Source organism: Rhinoderma darwinii, chromosome 8 (genome assembly GCF_050947455.1).
Source record: "Rhinoderma darwinii isolate aRhiDar2 chromosome 8, aRhiDar2.hap1, whole genome shotgun sequence".
NCBI classification, from domain to species: Eukaryota; Metazoa; Chordata; class Amphibia; order Anura; family Rhinodermatidae; genus Rhinoderma; species Rhinoderma darwinii.
In genome coordinates, this window is record NC_134694.1 from 26781327 (window position 1) to 26791450 (window position 10124).

The window sequence follows — 10124 nt, forward strand, 5'->3', positions numbered from 1 at the left end:
TTTTCTTTCTATGCTTTTCTAGGTCACTTAGTGCAAACGTTGTGGAAAAAGTTGTTGCAGAAATTAGGCTGCAGTGCAGAATTTTCATTCCGCAGCATGCATGGCAGCCAGCGGAGAAGCAGCGGAATGTTTACTACGGATTTCAAAAGCTGAAATCTGCTGCAAGTCCGCAACGTCTGAATTACCTGTCAACATGCAATTTTGCTGCAGATTCATGGCGTAATTGCCGCAAATTTGCAGTGGGAAAATTTCTAACATGCCCTTAGGCCAGATTCACACGAGCGTTTTGCGCGCGCAAAAGGTCCGTGTGTCATCCGCATATGGTGCGCGGCTGCATTATTTTCGCGCAGCCGTCATCATTATGACACTCTGGTTTTATGTTTAAAACAGAAAAGCACGTGGTGCTTTTCTGTTTTCATTCATTTATTTTACTGATGCTGCGCGCATCACGCGCGGCACACAGAAGTGCTTCCGTGTGCCGAGCACGATTTGCACGCACCCATTGACTTCAATGGGTCAGTGCAGCGCGAAACACGGGCAAATATAGGACATGTCATGAGTTTCACGCAGCGCACATACGCTACGTGAAAATCACTGACAGTCTGAACGGTCCCATTCACTAACATAGGTCCATTCGACGCGCGTGAAAATCACGCGCGTAGCACGGACGTATAACACGTTCGTGTGAATAAGGCCTAAGGCTGCTTACACATGATGTAGTACCACATTTATTTTTCTTAAAGAAGCAGTCCTAGAAAATATTCCTAGAACTGCTTCTATAGAAAACTATGTTGTGGGTTTTTAAAAAAAAAAAAAAAAAAATGCATTTATTATTCTGGCTTTCCCCATCGACCACTGGTGAGATGGACAACTGTGCCAATACAGCATGCTATAGTTTATAAAAAAAAAATCCCAGCAAGCCCTAAAAACCTGGTATCTGCCCAGTGTGGACAGCAACAAAAACTGAGAAAAATTGTAGAATTACTACCTAAAACCACCTTATAAACCATATAGATCCATACATAGGTATAATCTAACCTTTGTAGGAAAAAACTATTTTACCGCACACTACCCCAAAAAGAAATCTCTTTAATCATCCTGGTGTCTAAGCCGACCTGCTATACATAGAGGCTGAGAAAAAGTTCATTTTCTCTGGGTATTGAGTTGTTTTAGGATCTTTCTTTCATCCCCTTTTGTTTATTTGCACTACAATTGCAGAAGAGAATTTCATTCCCATGTGTTATTTGCAGCGCAGCATGCTATTTTCCCAGGAATAATCAGAGCACATGGGTAGAATGGTGAAAATTGTGTGTTCTGTAGTTCATGAGGTTTTTTTACAGAAGAAAAAAAAAATGAAAAGTTGTATAAATGATATCTGTATTTATTGAGACCAACTTAACCCCTTTGTACAAAATGATTTACATGTAAGTCAAGTTAGTAGAACGTCTGCGTCTTGCTTCGCAGTAAGAATTCTGTCATTTAAATAAAATCATATAAATTAAAATATAATATATGTGCCCCAAAATGATACCGAACAAATCAAAATTCCAACCTACATAGTCTTAAAGGTTAAAAAAAAGTTAGAGAAGACAGAATGAGCAGGAAAAAATTAAAACATTCTCTTGCCGTTTAAGGGCAAAATTGGATTTGTTATAAAAGAGGACCTGTCATCGCTCCTCTCATGTCGGTTTTAGATTCTAGAGAATGTTTTATTAGAATTCCGCATTGTGCCATCCTGAAGGAATTTTTAGGCAGATTTTTCTGCCTGCAAAAAACATTCTGTGAACAGGGTCTTAAAGTGGTTACGATTGTTAAGGGACTATAAAGAAAGGATGACAAACTTTTTTATGTGATATGCGCAGTGCAGAAAAATGTCACACTAATTTAATTTTGTTACAGAAAAACACAGGTAACACAGGTTCACTTCACAGGTAACAACCAAAATGAATGTAAGGGTAGGAACACACTTGGCGTAAACACTCTGAATTTCCGCAGCGTAGTACAGTAGCAGCAGTGTGGATAAGGGCTGATTCAGACGAACGTTGCGTGTGTCATCCGTGTATGATGCGCGGCTGCGTGATTTTCGCGCAGCCGCCATCATAGAGATGAGTCTAGTCGACGTCAGTCACTGTCCAGGGTGCTGAAAGAGTTAACTGATCGGCAGTAACTCTTTCAGCACCCTCGACAGTGAATGCCGATCACAATATCGAGAAACCTGTTAAAAAAAAAGTTCGTACTTACCGAGAACTTCCCTCCCGGCCGTTGCCTTGGTGACGGGTCCTTGGTGACGCGCCTCTCTTGACATCGGGCCCCACCTCCCTGGATGATGCCGCAGTCCATGTGACCGCTGCAGCCTGTGCTTGGCCTGTGATTGGCTGGAGCTGTCACTTGGACTGAATTGTCATCCCGGGAGGTCAGACTGGAGGAAGAAGCCGGGAGTTATAGGTAAGTCAGAACTTCTTTTTTTTTTTACACGTTCATGTATATTGGGATCGGAAGTCACTGTCCAGGGTGCTGAAACAGTTTAACTCTTTCAGCACCCTGGACAGTGACTATCTCCTGACGTCGCGTACCGGAAATTTTTTTGCCGGGTTTGGCCAAAACGAGTTCGGCCGAACCCGATGAAGTTCGGTTCGGTTGTCCGGGTTCGCTCATCTCAAAGACACTCCGTTTGGATGTTTGGAAACAGAAAAGCACGTGGTGCTTTTCTGTTTACATTCATCCTTTTGACAGCTGGTGCGCTGTTTCAGTCGGTTCGCACGGAAGTGCTTCCGTGCGACCTGCGTGGTTTTCACGCACCCATTGACTTCAATGGGTGCGTGATGCGCGAAATACGTGGAGATATTGAGCATGTCGCGCTTTTTGCGCAGCGGACAAACGCTGCGCAAAAAGAACGGACTGTCTGTATTGCCCGATAGACTTGTATTGGTCTGTGCGTGGTGCGTGAAAACCACGCGGCCCGCACGGACCCAATACACGTTCGTGTGAATCCCCCCTAAGATTAGAACATATCTCATCCACACACAGTGGAAAAAATCAGCTAAAAAACTTTCATAAATTGACGTGTGGTGCGTTTTTTTTAACCCGCAACATGTCAATTTATGCTGCGGAATCGCTGCTCCTCTGTTGCGGGTTTTCAAAATTAAATTAAATGGGAAGGTAAAACCCGCAACAAAGAGCTATGTGTTGCGACATTTGCGGCGGAAAGGTTTAGGTTCTGCGGGAAAGATCTTAAATGAAAAAAAAAACAAAAAAAACTTTTTGGGAGTTAAAATTAATAAAAAAAAGCTTATACTTAGCCTCGGCCATTGTCCTATTGATGCAATCCTCTGTTCTGAGTGCAGCCCAGGGATGACATTTCATCCTATGTGACTGCTGCAGTAAATCAAAGGCTGCAGCGGTCACATGGGCAACAGTGTCATCCCAGGAGGCCGGGCTACGCTCAGAAGAGAGGGACGCGTCGCCATAATGACGGCCGGGGTACGTCTAAACTTTTTTTTTATATTTCCGCAGCGGACATGCCGCCTGGAAAACTGCAACACGATTTTGTGCAGTTTTTCGGATGGAATTCCCTGCGGTTTTATTTTGTTTTTGTTTTTAATGCCAGTGGCAGAGTGCGACGTTTCGGTCTAAGTGACCTTCATCAGGCTGTCAGCATCACTAGCGCTCGTCTATGCAGTTTTCCAGCACGGCTCAGAGGCTGATGAAGGTCACTTAGACCGAAACGTCGCACTCTGCCACTGGCATTAAAAACAAAATAAAAATTCCTTTGTTTCAAAATTGGTGTGCCGGATACTCTTTTATACTATCCTAAGGATAGGCCATCAATTTTTAGGAACTGGAAAACCCCTTTAATACTGTAAATAATTTAGGTTTTTGTGTAGCCTCGTTTGCCTCAGAACATATGTAGCAGTTACCTGAAACCTCCCTTTTATAACTGGTAGCTTCTAGTTTATTATTAATCTATCCTTGCTGTAATGAAAATCAAAATGAAAGCACTGACTTCCTGGTGAGCTTCTGCTAATACACAGCAGCCAATCTGAAAAAGCAGAGATGCAGTTTAAAACATGGGAAGGAGCAGAGCGGCACAGTAAAACGTCTGATGATTATATCTTTAATGGAAAATGCTCTGTCTGCAGGACGTCTACAGGGAATTTCAATTGGTTAAGGGTAAGGGAATCACTAGTATTGCATCTCAGTAATGTATCTTTAAAGCAGCTCGAGAACTAGAGCTTGACTTTAAGGCTATGTTCACACGGAGTATTTTGGGGGAGGAATATCTGCCTCAAAATTCCGTTTGGAACTTTGAGGCAGATATTCCTCTCCCTGCACGCCGTTTTTCACAGCGATTATCGCGCCGTTTTTCGCCCGTGGCCATTGAGCACCGCGGGCATAAAACAGCGAGAAATACGCTTTCTCCTGCCTCCCATTGAAGTCAATGGGAGGTCAGAGGCGGAAGCGCCCGAAGATAGGGCATGTCGCTTCTTTTTCCCGCGAGCCAGTTTTATTGCTCGCGGGAAAAAGACGCCGACGCCTCCCATTGAAATCAATGGGAGGCGTTCTCGGGCCTTTTTTGCCGAGTTTTGCGACGCGGTTTCCGCGTCAAAAAAATCGGCAAAATACCCCGTGTGAACATAGCCTTAGGCTGTTGGTTATTGAGCTCATAGAAAACGATTAAAGGGTTATACCCAACTCCTATGTTACATTTTTTTTATGCTAAATAGTTTAGCTATTAAAAAAATAGATATTTTGAACCCCATGTAGTAATTTCCCTACCGACATTTCACATGGATCCCTCCTCTTTTCCCAGCATCGAAACAAATTTGGACGTGTCGCCTCCCCGTCTTCCTCTTCACCATCAAGTGGCGCTGTGATTATCTCACAGCGCTGCTTCCCCAAAAGAGCGCGCTCCTGATGCTACTAAAAATTCTAATAGCAGCATGAGGTTTCCAAACAACGTGTATGAGCAGCGATCTGTCGTGGCAACGCCACCTACCCGCAAGTGTTTGCCTGTTTTAACCCTGCGCATGCCCAGGAGCATAAGCAACTAGCAAAGATGGTTGGGCTAGAAGTTTGTAAGCATGTGCAACCACAGCACGCTCCCGACACTCCGTTTTGGTTTACCGAGACTGGCAGTGAGGCAACTGTGCAGGTGCGGCATCGGCTGCTAAACAGCGGTGGTCGAATCCATAGCAACGACCACCTAAACAAATCGCAAGGCATGGTGCGGACCTAATCGGATATCTGGAAAACGCCACGCTATAGAAAATCAAACGTATTTACAAAGATTAATATATTTAAGATAGGGAACTGTTGGGGATTGAAGTATAAATTGAGATTAACCCTTTAATTACTTTTTCCTCCTTTTAAGCTGCTTGCTTACTTGCCTGCTTCTCTGTTGAGATAAGACTTCTAGTTCTAGTTGAATGGATTCATTAAGGAAGGAAGTATAAGTCATTGAGGCAGAAGTACTGGTGCAAGAGGTCAGGCAGGAAGAATAAGGAAGTCAGCTGAGGGAGCACGGGGGGGTTTGGCGACGACAAAATATTTACCTTGTCTCCATATACGAGCATTTTACAGTAAAACTGTATTTTATGCTTTTTTAGTCCTATACTTTGTGGATAGTACAATCACTGGACACATACGGTATATTCTGCTTCTAATTTCTGCATCTTTCATTCTGTTTAAGACATGACATTTCATCTGGGATCTATCAATTCATCTTGAACAGATACTCCTCTGACTATGACATCCCCTCCCTTTTCTATTCACTACATTAGAACTTGGCAGACGGCCTCTTTTTTTTTTTCACTTTATAGAATTTTTTTTAGCCTGGTTACTACCCATTCAGTAGAGTTAACTCTTAGTATCGGGCAGATTATCGTCCAATTTTTGTCACCAATAATTGTTCTGGTTAAGGTACTAAATAACATATGAGAAAGAATAGAATACTGTATGTATCCCACGCTGGATGTATATCTATAATGCTATATGAATAAAGAGTTTTTTCACTTTTAAAAAAACTCTTGATATGTCAGAGACATATGAGAAGTTTTGATCGGTTGGGTCCGGGTGCTGAGACTTCCACCGTGGTTGAAACGAAGGTACAGAAGCGCTCAGCTGAGCACCCTGCACCTTCGGCTGTGATCGGCGCTCCCTGTTATCCTGAAGACGGCTTACATAGATGTAATGTCTTCCAACAATCCGAGCACCTGTATGTCCATCACATGACCGTGGACAGAATTTCATCCTCTGGAAGTAAACAATGAATGTTTTTGCTGAATCACAACAAGCAGAGATCTTAGAAACTGGGAGGAATTAATACAGAAAGTAAATTACGAAAAATCTATAACTTTTAGTTATACAAAAAATAACATTAATTTGCTGAAACCGGACAACCCCTGCAAATAATATCTAGGATAAGAAGTGTTGGGTGATCCACCTATCCCTCGAGCTCTTTCCATGAGGTTCAAACAATAGGATAGGCAGGCATCCATTGGCAACAACATTCACCCCACCCCTTTTTTTCAAGTTCATTTTCTTAATTTCACCAAGATGACACGAGACACGACCATCGAATAATATATGTTAAGTCATGAATTTCTCCCGTCCAGGGTGCAGTTTGTACGATATTCAGACACTTTAAATTTACATATCAGGGATCCATCTTTCACAGGTATTTTCACTATGACTATTAGGATATTTTCACACGGGCTATTTTTGGCCATAAAAACGGCTGAAAAATCAGAAGCAAAACGCCGACAAACATCTGCCCATTGATTTCAATGGGAAATACGGCGTTCTGTTCTGACAGGGAGATATTTTACGGCTCGCTTCCCAAAAACGGTCGTAAAAAATGCTGCGAAAAACGCGAGTTGCTTAAAAAAAAGTCTGAAAATAAGGAGCTGTTTTCCCTTGAAAACAGCTCTGTATTTTCAGACATTTTTTGCTAAGCGTGTGAACATACCCTCATTAATGCAGATTCCATTGGCTAAACACAAACAATCCCCGATACTAGAATTCTTCTGTGGTCTAGATGGATTGTAGCCAGAGGAATAAATGTCTCAACGCACATTGTATTAGAAAAGTTAAACCTTTCTCTTATACATATATTGTGAATTTATAACTTTATATTTTGTACTGATCTAGAATACAACCGCATATCACAACTCTCCTTAATAGACATAATTACTAAATATGTTTCTTGACTGTGACATTCTTTCTGTTCTACCACTGAACAGATAATGAAAAATTATAAAACGTTTAATAAAAACATTTTTATAAAAAAAAAGTTGGAGATGGTCAATGAGCCCTAATGAGGAGCAACAAGACGGTCTGCCGGGATATAATTAAACAGTGAAATATGTAAAAATCAGCTAAGCTAAACCATGAGACAGTCAAGTCCAGTTAAGATGGATTCGAGAACCATTTGAAGTTGTTTTTGCGGGACATTGGTAGGAAAGTAAGATTTTTGTATAACCAAACCTCAGTCATGCATGGCCAAGAATGTCGATCCAGAAACAGCCATATCTGGTTAATGAAGAAAGAGCTAAATCAGTGGGTAGCAGCGAGAAAGGAAAAAAACACATAAAACACTGTGATCCCTACGGATCTGAGATAGGATGGCAATCCGCTGGCACCACGAATGCTATTCTCAGGTGTAAGAGACACAGGTTGTTGGTTGGCACAGTAATCCAAGAAAGCAGCAATGCAATCCAATCTGTAAAAGACACCATCTAAAAATCCTTCCTGGAGGAAAATAGGACTCTGAGGATCATACAGGTGCAGTCCATATCAGTGCAGGGGTAGCTGTCGATACATTGCTGGATGAATTGTTCATCAGTGAAGCAGATAAACCCTGGCAGTTTGTGGAAGACACCATTGGGCATGAGGTGCAGTAAAGTCTAAAATTGACTGTGTCATCATCAATGATAATCTTACCCAGGGCCTCCCCGGGCATCCCGGGCATACTCTGCAACTTGCTTTTTGTGCTAAAGGATTTACTGTGGTTTAGAAGTACATTTTTCAGGTAAAATCAGTCACTGTGAGAAGTGCCCCAACAAGACACCAGCATATCCAGCTCCCTTCCCATCCTGTTATCATCATCAGGTTATTTAGATAGGTTAGGCTTCGTTCACATCTGCGTCAGGACCCCGTTCAGGGGTTACGTAGGAGCTTTACGTCAGGGGAACCCATGAACCGAATCCAAACGGAAACAAACGGAAACCATAGGTTTCCGTTTGCCTCACCATTGGTTTTAATGGTGACGGATCTGGTGCAAATGGTTTCCGTTTGTCACAGTTGTGTAAGGGTTCCGTCATTTTGACAGAATCAATACCGTAGTCGACTGCGCTATTCATTCCGTCAAAATGACGGAACTCTTACACAGCGGTGACAAACGGAAACCATTTACACCGGATTTATCACCATTGAAATCAATGGTGATGCAAACGGAAACCTATGGTTTCCGTTTGGATTCCGTTCGTGGGTTCCCCTGACAGAAAGGTCCGACGTAACCCCTGAACGGAGTCCCAATGCAGATATGAACGAAGCCTTACTATGGAAAGTTTTGTGTAGCAGATCTGCTTTTTACTATAAACCAAGGCTTGTTTAACCCGTTAGGGTATGTGCACACGTAGTGACCAAAGACGTCTGAAAATCCAGAGCTGTTTTCAAGGGAAAACAGACCCTGCTTTTCAGACGTTTTTTGACCAACTCGCATTTTTCGCTGCGTTTTTCGCGCCGTTTTCGCAGAGTTTTTTACGTCCGTTTTTGGGGCTGTTTTCATTGGAGTCTATGAGAAAACAGCTCCAAAAACGTCCAAAGAAGTGTCCTGCACTTCTTTTGACGAGGCTGTATTTTTATGCGTCAAACGATGACGCGTAAATAACAGGTCGTCGGCACAGTACGTCGGCAAACCCATTCAAATGAATGGGCAGATGTTTGCCGACGTATTGTAGCCCTATTTTCAGACGTAAAACGAGGCATACTACGCCTCGTTTACGTCTGAAAATAGGTCGTGTGAACCCAGCCTCAGTGACCGCCCCATAATGTTTTTCGGTGGCCACTAACGTGCTTTATTCCGATGCAGTAGCCTTTTTACGGCACTGCATCGGAATAAATAAATAGAGCAGGGAGCCGTTAAATCTTCCTGCTCATAGCTACCAGAGGTAGCTGAGGGCTAAGAGCATACCTTCTCGAACGGGCGAGTTCGATATCAGTATAGATGTCGCTCGTTTAACCCTTCTGATGCTGTTCTCAATAGCGAGCACCGCATCTGAGTGGTTTTGGAGCAAGGGATGGAGCTCCCTCTCTCACCCCACCGACACTCAGCATGTGATCGCAGGTGTCTTCTATGGCAGCCGGGGGGGCCTAATAAAGGCCCCCAGGTCTGCCCCAGTTAATGCCAGAGGCATGGCCTAGCAGATGCCTGTCCGTTTTATACGGACAGGCAGTAATACACTGCAATACAGAAGTATTGCAGTGTATTATAATAGTGATCGGACGATCGCATAGTGAAGTTCTCTAGTGGGACTGGTAAAAAAATGTAAAAATAAAAAGTTTAATAAAGTTCATAAATAAAAAAGTGAAAAAAAAAAAAGAAGAAAAACCTACTTTTTCCCCTTACAAAGTGGTTTATTATTAAAAATGTTAAAAAAATTACACATATTTGGTATTGCCGCGTCTGTAACGACCCCAACTATAAAGTTATTACATTATTTAACTCGCTCAGTGAACGTCGTAAAAAATTAAATAAAAAACAATGCAAAAATTGCTGTTTTCTGTGAATCCTGCCTTAAATAAAACGTGATAAAAAGTGATCAAAAAGTCGCATCTACTCTAAAATGGCACCAATAAAAACTACAAATCGTCATGCAAAAAAAACAACTGATACAGCTGCATCGGCGGAAAAATAAAAAAAAGTTATAGTTCTTCAAATATGGAGACACAAACCCAAATAAATTTGAAAAAAAATAAAAGATTTTACTGTGTAAAAGTAGTAAAACATACAAATTCTATATAAATTTATTGTTGCAATCGTAACAACCCGCCAAATAAAGTTATTGCATTATTTATACCACAGGGTAAACAGCGTAAATTTAGGATGCAAAAATAAGAAGTTA

The 10124-nt window shown here is 42.1% G+C and overlaps 1 protein-coding gene across 2 annotated transcripts in view; it reads right to left on the minus strand.

The window, feature by feature from the left end:
• Positions 1–10124, minus strand: part of LHX6 (LIM homeobox 6) — a 133707-nt gene that overhangs the window by 36973 nt on the left and 86610 nt on the right. The gene's annotated exons all lie outside the window — the stretch shown is intronic.